The 19,389-nt window shown below is 36.2% G+C and overlaps 1 long non-coding RNA gene across 2 annotated transcripts in view; it reads left to right on the top strand.

Annotated features, from left to right (window-relative positions):
• LOC125184935 (uncharacterized) overlaps positions 1-10,812 on the top strand; it is an 81,898-nt gene extending 71,086 nt beyond the window's left edge. For both annotated transcript variants that reach the window (XR_010827989.1, XR_010827990.1), the window contains 3 exons: positions 1,603-1,682; positions 9,347-9,511; positions 10,676-10,812. This is a non-coding gene — a long non-coding RNA (uncharacterized lncRNA). The remainder of the gene's footprint in view (positions 1-1,602; positions 1,683-9,346; positions 9,512-10,675) is intronic.
• Positions 10,813-19,389: the final 8,577 nt, after the last annotated feature.

Here is a 19,389-nt window from a genome sequence, read left to right as displayed (position 1 = left end):
TTTTTTTTTTCTTTTTTCTTAATTGTCCATCCATGTGCAAACAGTTTTTTGTGACTTTTGGTTATTTGTGTCAGTATGTAGGAACATTTTCCTTCTGTAAAAAAATATTTTCTTTGCCCAGGTGCTGCTTAGAGCACCACATATTTGGACCTCTTCTCTTTTGTACCTGTCTTAATTACATGCTCTTCCCATCAGTAAGAGGTCCTGTATGACCTTGTTGCAGGAGATCACAAATAAACAGATTATCTGAACTTCACACAATAATATCAATCTTTCATTTTACTGGAAGCTAAAGATGGGAAAGGATTGCAAAATCCTAAAGAACATGAAGGCAACATCACAAATTAACCTGAAAGCTCTAAAAATATATTTCTGAAAATTTTTAGTACCTTATTCAATACACGGACTACCCCCTTGTGAAGAAGAGGTGTATTTGTATTTTCTAAGCTTCATATAGGTTTGTACCCCAAGACACAAATATACTAGTGAAGGTCTGAGGTGGTACAATGAGAAAAGAAGCTTGGGAAAAGCCCTGACTGCTTTACTCCAGCCACAAAATCTCTCTTTTTTATTCCTACACTGTTTATTTCCCCCTGTTCTTAATCTAGGCCTATCATAAAATGGCAGAGGAAAATAAAGGAATAGTGTCTTTGGCAAAATGTGAATAATCAAAATTTAAAATGTACCTTTATGCAAATTTTACACATATGAATATGTGATGTAAACTCATACTCTATACAAATAGGTTTGTGATTCATAGAAGCCTTACATATTGAGAGTTTGGGGGATCGACAAGATAATGTTAGGACATATCACAGTGATTTCTCAGTCAAATGTGTTTTGGGCGTGCCCTAGGGGAAGATCCAACTTCACTGTTTCAAATTAAATTAGATATACTAACTTAGCGCTCCTTACAGACACTTGTATTATACAGACTCTCCATCAGTTCCATTATGATGTGTTACATATTTTAGGACTGTGATAAATGTGATGTTGCTAGAAAGAAAGGAGATAGCTAAACATCTGTTATACATTTGTGTTTCAGGTGTGAGCATGAAAATAAAGCTTAATTTTTCATATTTCACCCTGTGTACTGGGCATTCTATTCTCATTATATTGTACTCTGTATCTTAAAACTGTAACTCCACTGTTTCTTCACATTCAAATCTGATTCTAATCTCATGCTGCCCTAAATTAGGTGTTACCCCTTTAAAATCAAGGATCTAGATCCTGATCTGATAGTGTGTAATCTGAAGAAAGTCTCTGCAGTTCAGTAGAGGTACTTTGAATTTCCTTATTCAACAGAGGTACTTTGAATTTTCTTAAGGTAACTGTAACCAAAACCTGATCAAACTTCACAAGTATGTAAAGCTGATATAAATGACATCGGAAACAAATCTGTGCCATTTGTTCTGGCAAATAGCTCATGTATCCATGCTTGCTTTTAAATATGATCAGTAATATTCTAATCACAGTCAGTCATCTTGAATAATTAGCTGAATGCTGAATGAATAATAAATGCTTGAAGCACTTCCCAGCTGATACTTACATTTAATTTCTTTTTCTTATTTCATATTCCTGACACTTCCTGTTTCCATGGAGAAATCCCAGTGTGTGCTAGACTAGACACCAATAACAATACTTAGGGACTCTAAGGACAATCCTTCCATTTTGAGAGAACGGTAAGTAAGAACTTATATGTACATTAATGAAAGAAATATAATCTCCAGTACTAATTCAGTTTCTCTTCCACCAGCTGTAATAATGATAAGTGGAGCGTGCAATTTCTCACTGTTGCATAAAAGCTATTCACTCTCAATTGGCATGTCAAGTTCATTGCAATACTTGCATAATCAAATTTCCCTCCATATGAGAAAATATTTCTCTACACTTTCTCTACAAGCTAGAGTTGCTTCCTTGATGTTTTCAGACTTATGTAAGATCAAAGGCGGACTTTTGCAGACAAGAGGGTGTGTTTGCTATAAAGACCTTCACTACAGATGTTTTGATATGATCTCCATTTGAAGGGCTCTCTGGCTTTACTGTGTACAACTGCTCTTCTTCCACCTAGCTTTGTGTTCAGCTGGGTGGAGAGGGGGTTTGTGGACGGACTATATGTAGCCCTCCTGGGGAATATTTATCATTACTAGAGACTTTCTTTTTGATTCAGTGAGAGCTTTGGACTGAAAAGAATACTTCATCCAATTGATAAAAAGTGTCACCTGCTCTCACTCACCTTGGGTTTATGGCTTACTTATGGTGGTTTAATGAAGCTATTCCTGGTCTAATACTGGGCTTGAAATGTAATTGAAAAATGCACATCAGGGAGAGCCACCTCAATAATCTACATTTAGTGAAAATCATATAGTATTGAAAACCTCCTTTACTAAGCCCAATTCCATGCAGACTCAAGGTTACATCTAATGTTATTTGTGCATTTAATCAATGATCTTGAATACTATGACTACAAGCCATATTTTCTATTTATTTTTATTATATCATAATCTATCTTTCAACTGCAAGCATCCAGATTTCCTGTCTCCCTCTCTCTTTTTTTTTTTTTTTAACAGGCAGCAATACATTGATCACTGAAATTAGGCAGAAGTAAGACTACTCAGTTGTGATTTATTTACGCTTGGGTGTATTTTCAGTTACTCAGAGGAACTACAAATGTTAAATCTTTATAGTTATGGTAACTACACATTGAATTATAGATGACTGTTCATTGGGTAGTGTAATATAGAGGATTCCATCAGTGTGTGAAGCTGAGGTAGTGACTGTCAGAATACCAGAGTCTCCATAGATCCCATATATGATCTACACACAAAATCAGAATGGTTTATTAAATTAAAGCATTTCAATGTCCAAATACTACATCAAGTGTTCTTTGATGTTATATATTTAAAAGCAGATTAGAAAGTCTACAATAGTGATGCTAATAGTAGGTGGAGAAAATACAACAGCCATTAGGTTACTAGAAAGTTTTTACTTCTAAGCTGGAAGTCCCTATTACAAAAAAAAAAAAAAGTGCAAAATATATCGTTTTATAAAGTGCTCTGCTGTTAGTATTTGATTATTCAAATATACCCAGTAAAAAAAGTGATTAGTTCCTTTATCTCTTCATTATTAAAACAAACTGGAACTAGTTTCAACTTTCACTAGGGAAATATTCAGCATAATTAAAATGAATGTATTCCATTATCTTATCACTTTGCTACTGCTAGCAGTTGTAAGGAAATTTATCAAGCTGATGAATTGATAACATCCTCCTTCTTTAGATAAGAGAATGCTATTCAGTTCTCAGCCATCTTCCCCTTAAAGGCTGGAGTGGGATTTTTCTCTTCTATTCTTAACTACACAAACTCATGTATATGATTTCCCTGAAAAATGCCTTTATTCTGAATCTCTAACATAGATTTAAAAAAAATATATACAGTTATGTCAAATATAAAATTATGTAAGTTAACTCATGAGGAGGAGAATTGATTTTGTGAGAACCAAGTAGGTGGCAGAAAGAGAATCTGTGTTTATGCGTTTGTACAGTTTCCTGAATCCCTTGATTTTTTTACAAGTGATTGACTACTTGTGTCATGACTAATGGAAATGGTGATGAATAATGTGCATTTACTTAGACATGTTCATACTGAAAGATCTCAAAACAAAGAGGAAGCAAAGATAGCAGGGTAAAATAACAGCTGTTGTCTGATGGAAATTATTTGTAATTCTTCAAGTTAAAAGATCCTTTATATTTTAATTACAGCACTAGGCTATAAAGGAATGCAGAAAATAAGTTTCAATCTGATTAATCTATCATGATAAATTTTATTGTTTCTTATTTTGAGTCAATAAAATCCCAAAAATATCACTTTAAATCTTTTTCTCAGCTGAATATTAATTAATAACTCAAAAAGATGTGTTGAAGTCTGATCTAAAGTTAAAGAAGAAAAGGCTACTACTTTTTCAGGTGACAAAAAGAAAAGAAATGAAAAATAAAAAAGTGTTTAAAAGTGACTACTTACACACTCATCACTAATAAGGAATAAGGCTTGTATAATAAGTGAAAATAGTCTTTTAGCTAACAAGAAAATCCCTATTTATGAGTGATATAATGTGTGAGGTAAACCTAAAAAATCCACGTCCAAATGAAAATTGTGTGTGTTTGAGTTCTTTGCTTTCAGAACATGTAGAATACTTTTCCTTCATTGAATTTCTATGGCTGCAAGTTGTAAAATTCACTCAGTGAAATAACTGAAGGAGCTGACTGTGTGAAGAGCTTGCTTTTTAAATGCACTATTTTGCTCACATGTGAAGGAGGTTGATTGACTAACAGCAATGTAGTAAAGCAGACATAAAAATTACAAGCATACTATCATCATTTTGTGAGATGATGAAAGATATAGTTAGGATCTAATGTTTACATGAACCCACAACCTCCTCTAGCAATGCCAGAAATATTTTCATTTGCTGCTAACCAATTCACTATTATACAATGCAGTATATTATTCTTATCTAAAGACTGGATTTACTACTGTTTTACTTCTGCTATCAATTATTTTTGGGTTTAAGACTATTGCCTTACCCTGGAAAAGATTAACATTTTTGTAGCTATGAATTATTTTTCAAAAATAAAGGACTAACAGTCATAGAGAAGCTATCTGCTGCTCAAGACAGTGGCAAGACAAGAGCTTTCGCACTATATCTTGCTTTTGTTCCTAGCCAGGAAAATTTAGGGGAAAAATAATTAATTAAATGAATGAATGAATAAGTAAATAAATAAATGTTATGTGGGCGTATATATATATTCAAATATATATCTTAATGAGTGGAATGTATTCTGCTCTTCGCTGTCTTTCTTTGTGTTCAAAAAGAGTTAAACTTTTTCATCCAAACTTCATTTATGGAAAAAAAATATTCCTGGAAAATTTCAGCCAGAAAAACTTATGTATGAATAATAGCATACATCCTGTAAGTCTGGTTTCCTGTGGATTTGTGTCTTAGTTTTTGCTTTTCTAGGAAGATGCAGTCAGTAACTGCTGTTTTTTTTTCTGAAGCTATGGAATTTGTATTATGGATTCTCAGGCATCCAGTAAGTGTTGAATTTATGTTGAAGCATTTTTCTCATTTGAAATGATGAAAAAATCTACATGCTAAGTAGAAAAGCAACTAAGTCTCTTTTATTTATTTTATTTTATTTTATTTTATTTTATTTTATTTTATTTTATTTTATTTTATTTTATTTTATTTTATTTTATTTTATTTTATTTTATTTTATTTTATTGTTTTATTTCAATTTAATTTAATTTAATTTAATTTAATTTAATTTTGTTTGGTCTGAATTTTGGGGTAGACCTGTATGTGCCAGGAGTTGGACTCAATGATCCTTATGGGTCCCTTCCAACTCAGGAGATTCTCTTATTCTATGATTTTTTTATTTTATTTTATTTTATTTTATTTTATTTTATTTTATTTTATTTTATTTTATTTTATTTTATTTTATTTTATTTTATTTTATTTTATTTTATTTTATTTATTTTATTTTATTTTATTTTATTTTATTTTATTTATTTTATTTTATTTTATTTTATTTTATTTTATTTTATTTTATTTTATTTTATTTTATTTTATTTTTATTTTATTTTATTTTATTCTATTTTATTTTATTTTATTTATTTTGCTGGAGCTTAAAAGAATGCTTTTCCCTCCATCAGTTTGGCTGAAACTAGCCGTTAGGTTCAAGTGTCATTGTTTATGTAAAGGAGCTCAACAATTTGCTGATCACAGTAACTCTCATATCAGCAGGGCATGGTTGTATAGCCCTCATCTCTACAGGAAAACAGGAAAAAACATTAAACAAAGATGAAAAACTGTATGCAGTCTAAAGGAAAAACTATATGCAGTCTAAAGGAAAAACTATATGCAGTCTAAAGCGTGGTACTGCTTCTGTGGTAATTGGATTCTGATTACAGTGGATTTCAGAGAAGAAGCTCTACTAACCTCATGAAGTTCCTCATGTTGAACACTTCTATAAGTGACAGCAAAACCTAGACCTTACGGTAGACCTCAGTGGTTACCCAATACTGGAAGAAGGATAGATTTTGTACAAAAGTGGAAAAGGAATTCCTTTGGAGATTTTATTAATTCAATGTCAAATCAGAGTTTGCTAATTTGGCAAAGTTGTCCAAGATGACATATGGGAAATACAGCATAAGAATATTGCTTCAGTTTCAGTCATGTAAAGATGAGAGTACCCATACAAACAGATGCAATTTTTGAAGATCATGGAATTACTGTGAAACATTAGAAAGCAAAAATAGAAAAAATATCATTCCTTAGGAGGAAAAAACAACCTTATAATATTGGGACTATCTGCTGTCATGGAATATTACCACTGAAAGTAATAAAATCTGGTTCCAGTTTTGGCTCTACAGCACAAATGACTTACAGGTATTGCAAAATGAGTATTTTGCAATTAGAATGGCACGGTAAAGTTCTGGCAGAGCTGTTTACCAATGAATCTAAATGCTCTGGAAAAATGATGTTTTTTCCAATCTTGCCAAAGTTTCAGGGAAGATCTTGTGGAGGAACAGTGCAAACTGCTTTGACATGTTCGGAGAAGAATATTAATTAGTTTGTTTGTTTTGGGATTTTAATTTTTATTTGTGTGTGTGTGTGTAAACATTTTTACAGTGCCCTGGCTGCTCACTTATGAGGCTGTTGGTTCCAGACCTCTTTGTGCTGGAAATTTTTCCTAAAACTGCCTTTGGTCTTGTCTCTATTGGCTTTTTTTTGTTGTTGTTGTTCAGCTACCTCAGTGATGGAAATAGGACAGATGACATCTTATTCACATTTACCCCAGACACAGCATTTCCAGACCTACCACTTGGGGACTATTCTCAATTAACTGTTCAATTCTTCAGGGAGATACCATGGCAAAGACAAACAAATAGATAGGTTTACTCAGTTTATGGTAACTCTAGAAATAGTAAAATTCAGAAAAGGGTAGTGTAAAGCCTGTCATTCTTGCTACCATCCTCTTAACACCTGGACAAGAATCAGAATCCCTCACTTGAGCATGGTTTGTCTTGCAAACCATGAAGACTTTCTTTCCTGTAGTGACTTTTCTTTTAGCCTTTCACATGGAAATGTGCTTTCTTGGCCCAGTACACATTTTTACTTTTGAATTCCTTGTAAAGGTATGAGGCATTGTGGATTTTAAAGGAGCATGTGGCATTTAGTTACCATATCTGTGCCCCAATCTACCACTGAGAAATTAGAAAGATCTCATTTCTACCTCAGTACTTCACTACAAGTTGCAATATCTGAGGGTAGCTGCCTATGTTCCACCTTTCAGATGCACAACACAGCTCTGACTGTATGCCTGACTCCTTGTATTCTGACACATGTAGTGGTGCAGTTGTTTTTAACTTTGAACTTGTACTTTAGAATTCACGTGTTATGTTAAGAACAGTTGTCTAAATAATTGTTCTCCTAAACTGAGGGAAATAGACTGTTTTTGTTCTGTTTTATTTATTTATTTATTTAAAGTGCTGTTCATCAGTTCTACCATGGACATCTGATGTTAAAAGGTGAGATGTTAGGTAGTCACTGTAAACTCGAAGTACAGTAGCTAATGATAAAATATCATCACCTTCAGCATGCAATTCACCTAGTCTTTCGACTGTTTTTTTTTTTTTTTTTTTTTTTCAGATTGGCTTAGATTAATTTAGGTGGGTAGAGGGGCTTGTTCCCCTCTGTTGAATGTTAACGGAGCCTGGTTGGCAACACTACGTCAGATATCAAACTTTGATGCCTAAGTTTAAGATGAATCCCACCTGTGTTTAGACTTCATCAGAGTGAAATTATTCAAGATCCGCAATAATTTATTTGCAGATGCTTCCTTCGATATGGAGAAGTTTTGTGTTTCCTTTCTAGCTAAAAGGTCTTTGAAATCCTTCTGATCTTATTGGAGCAGCGTTGTTATGCTCTGCTTTATTTATTTTTTTTCTTATACACAGTAAGTTACAGGTGGATTGTTGTATTACTGACTGCTATGGTGACTGATTCTTTAGGTGCACAAAGATAAAACCAGCATGTAAACAACATTATCAGGATTACACATGAAGACCTACCAAGGATCAGTAGTTCACATCCTGAAGTGACTGAGAGGTATTTGATCTGGCTGAAATGCTCTCTACTCATGCTTTCTATTGAATACAACTGAGTAAGAGATCTGTGAAAGAGAAAAATACCATTAGCTGCACTTGTAGGTGAGAAGGGCTAGGCAAAGAAAAATAGCCTTTTAAGACAGACTTTCTTTTCAGCTTTCCTCTGCCTCTCCTTCCTTCTGGCCTTTCATGTGGCTATCCTCCTTTTCAGCTGTCTTTCCATCAATGCCTTCAACATTGTGTGGATGAGTAATTGGCTGTTGTAACAGGCTGTTGGTTTCTCTGGAAACATTTGAAAGTGGCAGATGATACGGCCAAAGACATCCCCTAAGTAAGACTGTGAAACAGAAGGAAAGGTAGGCAATATTACCTTTACGCCAACTATATATTCTTGTGTGCTAGGGGTATCCCCAGATACCTCTGTATCTCTTCCCTGATAAAGCTTTCATGGAAAATAGACAGGGTTGGGTGGGAGACATCAGCACAAGGCTAAATGCCAGTCTGATAGCAAACCTTATACCTGTTAGAGTTCTATTTTTTTTTCATCAGGTGTTTTTTAGACATCCCACTCATCCTGCTTAATATCATCTTAAATATTTGTTTTAATTTGATGTCTATTCTGTATCACATGTTTTTGCTTCAACACTGTAATATCTCCAGAGAAAAGAGAAAAAAAATCTCACATTCCAGAATTGTTAAGTGATGTCTGTTTTAATTAAAAATTACTGTTGTTCAGATTGGAATAGACTGTGGAAATAGATGAAATAACCCAAAGGATCTCAGGTTAAGCCTAGCACAAATATTCTGGGAGTCACAAATTGTCTATTTTTCTGTCATACATAATGCAAATTGTGTTACCCATGCATGTTGGAGGTTTGAGACTGTCAAGGTTCATTGTAGTGCATATCTACACAGCTAAACAGCTGTAAAGACCAGCAGGATTAAAAAAAAAAAAAAAAAGAGGCAAAAAGAGGTACACTAATAAAGAGACCTCTGTATTTTTTCTGGTTTGAGCTCTCTGCTCAAAGCAGAGTCACCTACAGCAGGCTGGTCAGGGCTAGTGCTGAATACCTCTAGTGATGCAGATATCACAATGTCCATGGAAAACCTGTTCCAGTGTTCGTGCACCTTCACAGCAGAGAAGAATTTTTTGTATCTAAATGGAATTTTCTTTATTTCAGTTTATGCCCATTGACTTTGGTCCTGTCACAGTGAAGAGTCTGGATATGTCTGCATTGCTTATATCTATGAAGCATTTAAACACATTGACAAGATCCTCCTGAGCCTCCTCTTCCCTCAGCCTCTCCACATACGAAAGATGTTGCAGTTTCTGAAACATATTTATGGTACTTAATGGACTTGTTGCAGTATGTTTATGTCTGTCTTGTACTACAACCCTGTATATTTAGCAGTTCACACAATCCACCTTGCTGTTTACTTATCTAGCCTGTATTTCATTATTTTGCTTGTGAAGTTGCTCTGTGAGACAGTGTCAGAAGCCTTAAATTCTCCATGACTGAAGGTCAAGTCTTGACTAATGTCAGGATAAACAACATCCATTGTTCTCTCATTCATCAAGCTAAACATTTTATACTATGAAAGGTTTTTGTAATATCAGTTTGGTCAGGCATTATTTTCCTTTTGTAAATCCATACTGATCATTCAAAGTCACCTTCTTGTCCTCCATATGTTTGGAAATGGTGTCTAGGAGGATTTGCTCCTAGTGCTCCTTTGCTTCTTTGCTCCTTTGCTTTCCCAGTGAATGAAGTGAGGCTGACAGACATTTGCTTTCTTCCACTTCTCCCCTGCTTTCTGTATTCTTTCCAAGGTAATCAAGAGTAACCTTGCAGTAACATAGGCCAGGTCCCTCAGCACTTGTGACAGCATCCCATAAGGTCCCACAGGCTTGTTTATGTTCAGTCTATTTACATGTTTCCTAACTTTAGCTTAAAGTAAGTCTTCTGTGTTCAACAGAAGTTTATCATTAAAGGCCAATGTGAAGGAGGATTGAATACCTTGGCATTTTCCATGATCTTTGTCACCATTTATACCCTATCACTTTCAGCAGCAGGCCCACACTTTCTCCGGTCCTCCATTTGCTGCTGACATACCCATAGAAATCCTTCTTGGTGGCCTCCTTATCCCCTCCAGATTCAACTGCAGGTGGACTTTGGTGTTCCTAATCCCATACTTTCAAGCTCATTATTTCTACTGAGTTACCTGGCTCTACTTCCATGTCTTGAATGTTTCCTTTTATGTCCCAGTTTTGGCAGGACCTCACCTGTCCAGGTACATTCTACTGCCTTTTCTTTAATTCCTACAATTTGGGATGGACTTTTCTTGAGTTTGGAGGATGTGATCCTTGGAAATCAATAAACCCTCCTTAACCACTCTTTCTCCAATACTGCATCACATAGGATTCTTTTAAGCAAGTGTCTGAACAGGTAAATGTCTACTCTCTTGAAGCCCCCTGTTGTGATCCTGCTTTTTGTCTTGTTTTCTTCTTCCAGGATCCTGAACACTGTCATCTCACAGTCACTGAAGCCAAGACTGCCTCCAGCCTGTACATCCTCGCTCAGTTCTTTCATGATTGTAAACAGAGCATCTCCCTTTGTCAGCTCCTGCATCACCTGGCAGTAAATTGTCAACACTGCAGTCCAGAATCCTCCTGTCTGCTTGTGTCCTGCTCTGTTCTCCCTTCAGTGGACAACAGAGATTGCTGGTCAACCACAACCAGCTGTCTGAAGTCCTCAGTGAGGACTAGGGCCTGTGAATGTGAGGATTTTCCCAGACATATCTCACTGTATGTAAGAACATCTTCTATCGTGGTTTTCCTGCATGTCATCTTAATTAGAAAAAAAGACTCAGAAATATAAACTCTATTTCAATTTCTCTGATCTCACAGATATAGCATAAGTTTCAGTGGAGGGGCAGGTCAACAGCACCTGTCCTATTCCTCTACTGAAATACAAGATAACTTCTCTGTAGCTTTACTTCCAAGGTTAGGAAGACCTGAAGAGTCAAACTCATTAATTTATACACTGCTTTCTGTGACACATGTAACATTTTTTCTCCCCACTCATTAAAAGAGAAGAGTAAAAGATTCCTTTTTTTTTTTATGACTTCCACATGAATGTAGCAATTCTTCATATAAGGATGAAAAGTGGAAAATATCTAAAATTGCTTTTTCTTGTTTCTGGCAGGTAATAACTGTTACATTCCGAAGGCTAGGAGTTATCAAGGTAAAATCTGCTTCATGCAAGATGAGGGGATGCTCACTGAAACATTAAATAACTAAAGATTTTTAAGTCCCCTAACTGCAAGCCATGAGTCTATTTGAGCAGAATCTGAGAATTAAAAGCACCAATCAGATTTTCTTTTTCAAAAATACTTAATTTGACATTTTATCAGTGTTGTCAAAGTCAAAAGACAAGCAGAGTATCTTTGATGCCATTCGTTAATACTCAAAACAAAACAAAACAAACAAACAAAAAAACCCAGACTGATTAACATTCAGGGTATCCAGAAATTGCCCTATTTTTGATCTCTGGCATGTACATCATCCCTGTGGCACACGAACAAACATTTATACCAATACTTTTGAGGAGAAATGGGATATACTTGTGTAACTAATATTAAGTTTTGGCTCATATGTTGCAAAAGCACAGTAAATTGAAAGCAGTACCAAGCAGCAGGTAGGACAAAGAACAAGTTTGCAGTTAGCTTCTTTGTTTGTTTGCTTCATGTTTTCTTCAGTCTAATGAACTCTGTGATTTGTGAAATTGTACTTATGCTACAGATAACTCATATTCAAGCTGGGAGATTTTTTTAATCTCAAGTTTGAAAGAAATAAGTCATTTATCAGTCCGGAACTACTTGCAGAACTACATGTAATGAGTTACATGTGTAGCAATGATTTACCAGCTCATGGCTGCTTTTATCATGGCTTCTTTTAAGTCTGTATTTCTTTATTGTGTACACGATTTTGTGACTTCTTTAGTTTAGTACAGTTTACAGTTTAGTTTAGTTCTTTAGTACAGCAAAATGTACTTTATGAGGTTTGTGATAGACTAAAGGAAATCTCATGCAGGCATCAAGCTCCAAAACTAAAAATCAAACAAATGAACAACAAAATGAAGGCTAGCTAGGGAATTTATAATAAGCTGCAACACCTCTATTTATTTCAATCTAACCAGGTTGTTGTTGATAAGAATATTTGTTATCAAATGGTGTTTATGGAAAGATACAATGATCTTGGCCAATTTTTCTGTGTTTCTACAACAATCCAATCAATCCAGCACAGATGCTGGCAGATTTAGCAGTTATTAAAAGGGCTGTGTAGGTATTGGGTTATCTACTCTGTTCATTTCATTTAGTCTAATTATGGGGACATTATTTGAAGGTTTGCTTTCCTCAGGCCTTTTCAAATAGAGTAAGTAAGGGTGTTTAGTCCTGGTGTGTTTTGACTCCAAATGAAAAACACCAACTGTACTTCAGAAAAAAGCTCAAATTTTGTAAGACTAGGTTCATCAAAAGGTAATAAAGAAGTGAAATAAAATTTAAATTATGAGAAGACAAGAGAAACTAAAATTCTCTAAAACTGCTGTCAGTTTGTATGACCATTAGAATGGCTGTCCCATGTAATTCATGAGCTCTTGGCCTTTCTCAAGTGGCAAAATTCCTATTTACAATGAAGGAAGATAGATTTAGCCCTAACAGGCTCATCAGAAGAACGTTAACTTGTTTTATATTTACTGGTTTAAAGAGAGAAGCATTACACTTGCGCAAATATCTCAACAATTTCTAAAATTACACGTACAAGGCCAATTGAAATTAATTTTTCATCAGATTATGTGTGGCTATCATTCCCTTAGGGCTGTTAGAAAACAGAAAATTTTAAACTGTAATACTGTTAAACTGAGGAATATCAGAACCTGCAGAAACAATTTCTGTGTCTCTGTGTCATGATAACTAGATGGGAAACAGTAAGGTCTAGTTTTTGCAGATTAATTTTTTTTATTTAACTTGTGAATCACTATAAGGGCAAATAGAATGTTAGGAAATATATATTTTAAATATATACATATATATTTAATATATATATATTTAATGTTTACTGATAAATGAAGTTGTTTTGAAATTGTAATATTATGGGCAAAATTGTGAAAAGTGAGAGTAACATTTCACTTCTGTGCTCCTTGTCAGAGTAACAAGCTACAAAAGTCCTTGGGTTAGAGAGAAGTTCTCTTACTCTACTACCCTCTCCACCTCCAAGTCTTGAGAGTTCAAAAAAACCCACTGACTCCTTTTCTCTAGTTACTCACATGATAGTTGTGCTCCATGTTAGCAATACCACAACAGTGGGCAGCTTTCACATTCCATATCTGACCACCATAAAGATATTTTTTGTTGTATTTTTATTTTCTGCAGCTGAAGAACTTGAAGTGCTTTTAGACGTTACCTGGTAGTGTGCAAGCATTTCAGGGATTAGCCTGTGTTTGCTTAGCTGTAGTACAGAAGTCAGTAATATGATGTTTAAAACCATGGTTCAGAGACAATTGATACTCTACTGACGGATCATTGGCATTACTGGCATTGCTAGTCAGTTGAGGGAAGTGATTGTCCTGCTCTACTCTGCACTGGTGCGGCCTCACCTTGAGTACTGTGTGCAGTTCTGGGCACCACAGTACAAAAAGGACATTGAACTGTTGGAAAGTGTCCAGAGGAGGGCAACGAAGATGGTGAAGGGCCTAGAGGGGAAGACATATGAGGAGCGGATGAGGTCACTGGGCCTGTTCAGCCTGGAGAAGAGGAGGCTGAGGGGGGACCTCATCGCAGTCTACAACATCCTCACGAGTGGGAGCGGAGAGGCAGGTGACCTATTCTCTGTAAACACCAGTGATAGGACCCACGGGAACAGTGTTAAGCTGAGGCAGGGGAAGTTTAGGCTAGACATCAGGAAGATGTTCTTCACTGAGACGGTGGTTGCACACTGGAACAGGCTCCCCAGTGAAGTAGTCACTGCACCAAGCCTGTCTGAATTTAAGAAGCGATTGGACTGTGCACTTAGTCACATGTCTAAAATTTTGGGTAGACCTGTGCTGTGCCAGGAGTTGGACTTGATGATCCTTATGGGTCCCTTCCAACTCGGGATATTCTATGATTCTATGATGCTATGATCATTTAGCAATTTAAATTTTATGTGGGTTAGGCATGATCATATGACCACATTTCTTTCTTTCCTTTCGTTTCAGGTTTTGTCATTTTTATGGTTTTATCATTTTTGGGTTTATAAAAACCCAAATCAACCATGGAGAAATTCAATGTCAGGCATAGGCTTAGGTTTTGTGTTAGTACAGCTACTCTGACTGTGAAGCAGATTTCGAATAAGAGAAACTCATCAAGTGAGATTTGAGACTGAATATATCAGTGTTTTAGTAGGTAGAAATCAATCAGATCTGTTGGTGTGAAGTCAAAGTATTTGTGAGAGATGTATGGTTAGTTTTGATGTTCAGAAAAAGAGAGGAACTGAGAGAGAATATTTGTTGGTTTGGTTGGGTTTGTTAGCTTATGAAGAAAGTCTCGTTAGTGTCGAACAGCAGCATTTTCCTGTACTTACAATACACCCAAATTAGTTAATTGATTCCCACTTGAAAAGCAACCTGTTAATTTTGGAATACGATTCTATGCAAGCCATATTTTGGAATAAGATTTTGGAAAAAGATTCTATGCAAGCATTGGCAACATGCTTCTCTATGGGGTTCCTGGTAAAGAGACTTATGATACTGTAAGTTGCTATCTGAGTGATTACAAAGTCATTTCAGAGGACTAGAACAAAATAAGAAAATAAACTGGATAAAGAACACCGTTACTGATGTTTGCAAGTGTGTAAGCTGTTTAGAAAACCCCACAAAACCACTTGGCATGCCATAGGTCTTTGTAAGAAGCACTACTGTTATTAAATAGTCTGGCAGTAACCACTTCTGCAGTTCACAATATATGCTGTTTTTTTCAGGCAGAGGAGGCAACTCTGGCCTCCTACAATGCCTATGAGTAAGCCAGATGATCTCAGTGCACAAAACTAGTAGAAGAGAGTGGACGGGAGGAAGGTGGTTTTAGTTTGCTTTTAGTTTCTCACTGCTCTAGTCTGTTAGTAATAGGCAATAAATTTTACTAATCTCCTTATTCTGAGTCTGCTTTGCCCATCACGATAACTGTCAAGAGATCTCCCTGTCCTTATCTCAAACCTTGAGCCCTTTGCATTGTATTTTCTCCCCCCTTCCCTTTGAGGAGGGGAAGTGAGAGAGTGGTTGTGGTGGAGCTTGTCTGCCCACCCAAGCAAAACCACCACACAGGTCCACCTCCTGCTTGTGCTGGAGGCCCCAAACCTGGATGCAGCACTCCAAGTGGGGCAACACAAGGACAAAGCAGAGGGGGACAATCACCTCCCTTGACCTCTGTTGATGCTGCCCAGAATGCAGTTGGCCTTCTGGGCTGCAAGCACATACTGCTGGCTCATGTCGAACCTTTCATCCACCAGAACCCCCAAGTCTCTCTCTGTAGACCTGATCTCAATGAGTTCTTCCAGTTCTCATGTCTGGGATTGCCCTGCACCAGGTGCAGCACCTTGTACTATGACTTGTATCTCATCAGGTTAATGTGGGCCCACTTCTCAAGTTTGTCCAGGTCCCTTTGGATGGCATCCCTTCCTTCCGTTGTGTCAACCATACCACTCAGCTTGGTATCCTCAAATTTGCTGAGGGTGCTCTCAATCCCACTGACTATGTCACTGATGAAGACATTAAAGAGTACCAGCCTCAGAACAGATCCCTGAGGGACACCACTTGTCACCGGCCTCCACTTGGACATAGAGCCATTGACCACCACTCTCTGGGTGCGGCCTTCAAGCCAGTTCCTTATCCACTGAACAGTTCACCCATCAAGTTCATATCTCTCCAATTTGGAGATCAGGATGTCATGTGGGACTCTGTGAAAGACCTTACAGAACTCCAGGTAGATGACATTAGTCAGTCTTCCTTTGTCAACTGATGCAGTCACACCATCATAGAAGGCTACCAGATTGGTCAGGCATGAATTGCCCTTGGTGAAGCCATGCTGGCTGTCTCAGATCACCTCTTTGTTTTTCGTGTGCCTTGACATGACCTCCAGGAGGATGCACAAGGTTGATTCATTAGCCGTTTAGTGTTTGCATTTTTAATTTTTAGAATATTCTATATGTTTTAGATGCTACTTTAGTATAATGGCAATATAATAGTTACGTTAAGTCAAATTTTATTATTACTATGTGTTTACTTTATTTTTGTGATAACAGATTCCTTTCCTAATCAATGAGACATGTATCTGTTGAGATGTGCTTTGTTAGATGCACTAGCCAACTTCATTGCTGAAATGTTGATTTTTTTTTTTCCTTTAAAGCTATTTGAATTTCTTAATGTTTCTTACTAATTTAATGGCAATACAAATTAAACAGTACAGAGTACTCATTATATGAGACACTTTTCAGTGCAGTGTTCTAAAGGCTATGGATCATTAAAAATATTGCATAATTTATGTGACTATATAGTAAAATCACAATTACTGTGCACTTGTAGTACTGGGCGGAGCTGCAATGTTAAATATAATAATCTGTTCACTCACCAGAAAGGGTCAGTCCTATGCTTAACATTCTACAGCATGTTATTGCCCTGCATGATGAAGGAACTCTTAATTTTCTATTGTCCCTACTACCTCAGGCCTGGAAGATTAATTTCTTACACTAACTTTCTAAAAATAAGCTTCCATTACAGAAAGCATGGTACTGTGTTAGAAAGATGTCTTCTTGTGCATATGTTTTATCTTATCAGATTTCTATTCAAGATATTGAATTAATCTGTGTGTAACATAATAAGTTTTGAAGGGTTCTCAATCTGGAAACTGGTGGATCACATTAGAACTAATGACGGAATAAGAGGAAGGGAATTCAGATAGATAAACCAGTGTTACTGGCATGTCAGAGATGTAGTTTTGATGTGTTTTGTCTGTGAGAGAATACTAGCAAGTATAGGACCACATTTCTTTATACAACACTTGGCAGTCATGTTTCGAAATGTCTTTGAGCAAAAAAGCATACTTCTAGTATTGTCTTACCTTATTGTTATGAGAGCCAGAGGGCACAATCTAAATAAGGACCCAGCCATGAGGAGTCATGGAGGAACAGCAAAATAAAATAATCCCACTTCTGAAGATCTGCAGTCCTGCATTGGACTTTTAAATTCTTCAGTTGCATTATAGAGGAAGACATAATGAAGCTGGAGATGGAGCAGGAAGGAATAAGGAATTGCAGAAGGGCAGGGTCCACTTATTGAAAAGGTTCAGTATTAGTTTACAACGTGAAAATGTCATTGACTTCCAGAAAAGATTTGTGTGAGTAAACCTGCAAGTTCATTGGTTTCTAAGACTATCTTGTTTATCTACGTGCTTCTGTTTGGTTCTGTCACATGATTTTTCATTGTAGTATGAATACAACAAATGGAAAGGCACCTGGAATCTATAGGCAGGCTGTATTTCAGTATAAATGTATCCTGCTATAAAGTTCTACCTATGTTTTAGAGATCCCATTTTTTTTTGTCTAGAATATGCAATCAAAATCAGGAGTAGAGCAAATGTTAAGAAAACAGATCTCCAAGATAATTGCATATACTTAAAGTACCTGTTAAATAACTTCCTATAAAATAATTTTTAATGTGTTATACTTAAAAATATCAGGAATAATTAGTATGTAAATACTGAGTAAAGATGACACTAGAATATTTTTGAGTATAATTCTAAATGAAAGCCACTACCTAGAAACACCATAAGATGTCTTCACTGAATTCTTGCTTCAGAAACCTTTCAAAGTGTGCCTAGAAAGACAACTTCAGCCATTCTCATCTGTTTACTCTACTACAGAAAACCTGAACTCTCATTCTTGGGTTTCTATGCATATCTAACTGTAATTGCATTGTCATCACATGCCTACAAATATTTTTCCCTGGCCACTTTCAGTGTCTTCTGTGTACAAACGAAAAGCTGCACTCTCCTTCACTTTTAGGAGTTAGGTTTAAATATAGCTTGTTTTAATTATAAACTTTTTTTTTTCTATTGCATTCTTATGTGCTAAAAATTCTGCTGGAAATTCTTACAGCTGTAACCCACAGATAAAGTCTCCAATCCCCATATAAATAGCAGCGTGTAATGGAATCCAGGAAAAGATCAGTCTCTCTCTCTCTCTCTCTTTTTTTTTTTTTCATTTCACCAGAAAGAAAAAAAATCAGTATAAAAAAAAGGTCAGTATAAATCCTTCATTTCTCTCTTTTCCCTTCATAAATGTACTCCTGGAAGGTAACTTACGACTGCACTATATCCTGAAGTTCTCACATTTAAGTGGCAAAAGTCCTGGGTTAGTCCTCAAGAGGCTGTGACTTCCTCTCTTCAGGTTTAGAAACTTCATCTCAGCTACAAAAGGCCCTTGTTATAAAGTGTCTCAGTAAACTCAAAGGGATGAAAGAGGTGAGGAGAAGTAGGCCATAAGTAAGGGGAACACATTTATTTAACTATCCCACTAACAAAGACAGAGCCTATCTCATCACAACAAGTAAGTTTTTGGTATTCAGAGCTGAAGAAAAAGACGACCTGGGGAAGAAGGTCATCACCACTGCCTTATTCTTTCCAGATTTCCTTGGCATATCAGGAATGGCAAAAATACAGATCTAAAAATACAAACATAAACCATGCTTAATCCCATTCCACTTAAAAAAATTCTAGCTCTGTGGTGTTGTGCTCATGTATTGTACCATATTTTTGCTTTGTTGAAAGGGTGAAAAATGGAACCCCTTCACTTGCTTTTCCTAAGTGTGATTGTATAATTATCTGAATCCCCAAATATTTCTGTGTCTGCAAGCAGTAATTCGCTCTGTCCTCAGATCCAGTGATGATGTGAGTTCTTCTGTCTGACCCATTAAAGTGCCTAGGACTGATTCCCAGAGCTGACATTACCAGTCAGGATCAGCCTGTAAATCAAGCAGGTCTAAAACATATTGAAGGCATGGTGCCTTCACCAGAGCCTGTTCATTTTAGAGTGAGAGAAAGCGAGGGATTTAACAACAGAGAGATTTTGAGGAAAGCACAAGAATCCCCAAGGAGAAGTAGAGGCCGCAGATGCTCTGGAGACAAAACTACACATTTG

Source organism: Anser cygnoides, chromosome Z, assembly GCF_040182565.1.
Source record: "Anser cygnoides isolate HZ-2024a breed goose chromosome Z, Taihu_goose_T2T_genome, whole genome shotgun sequence".
NCBI classification, from domain to species: Eukaryota; Metazoa; Chordata; class Aves; order Anseriformes; family Anatidae; genus Anser; species Anser cygnoides.
The sequence above is the reverse complement of the archived record's forward strand: the minus strand, read 5'-3'. Positions and strand labels throughout refer to the sequence as shown.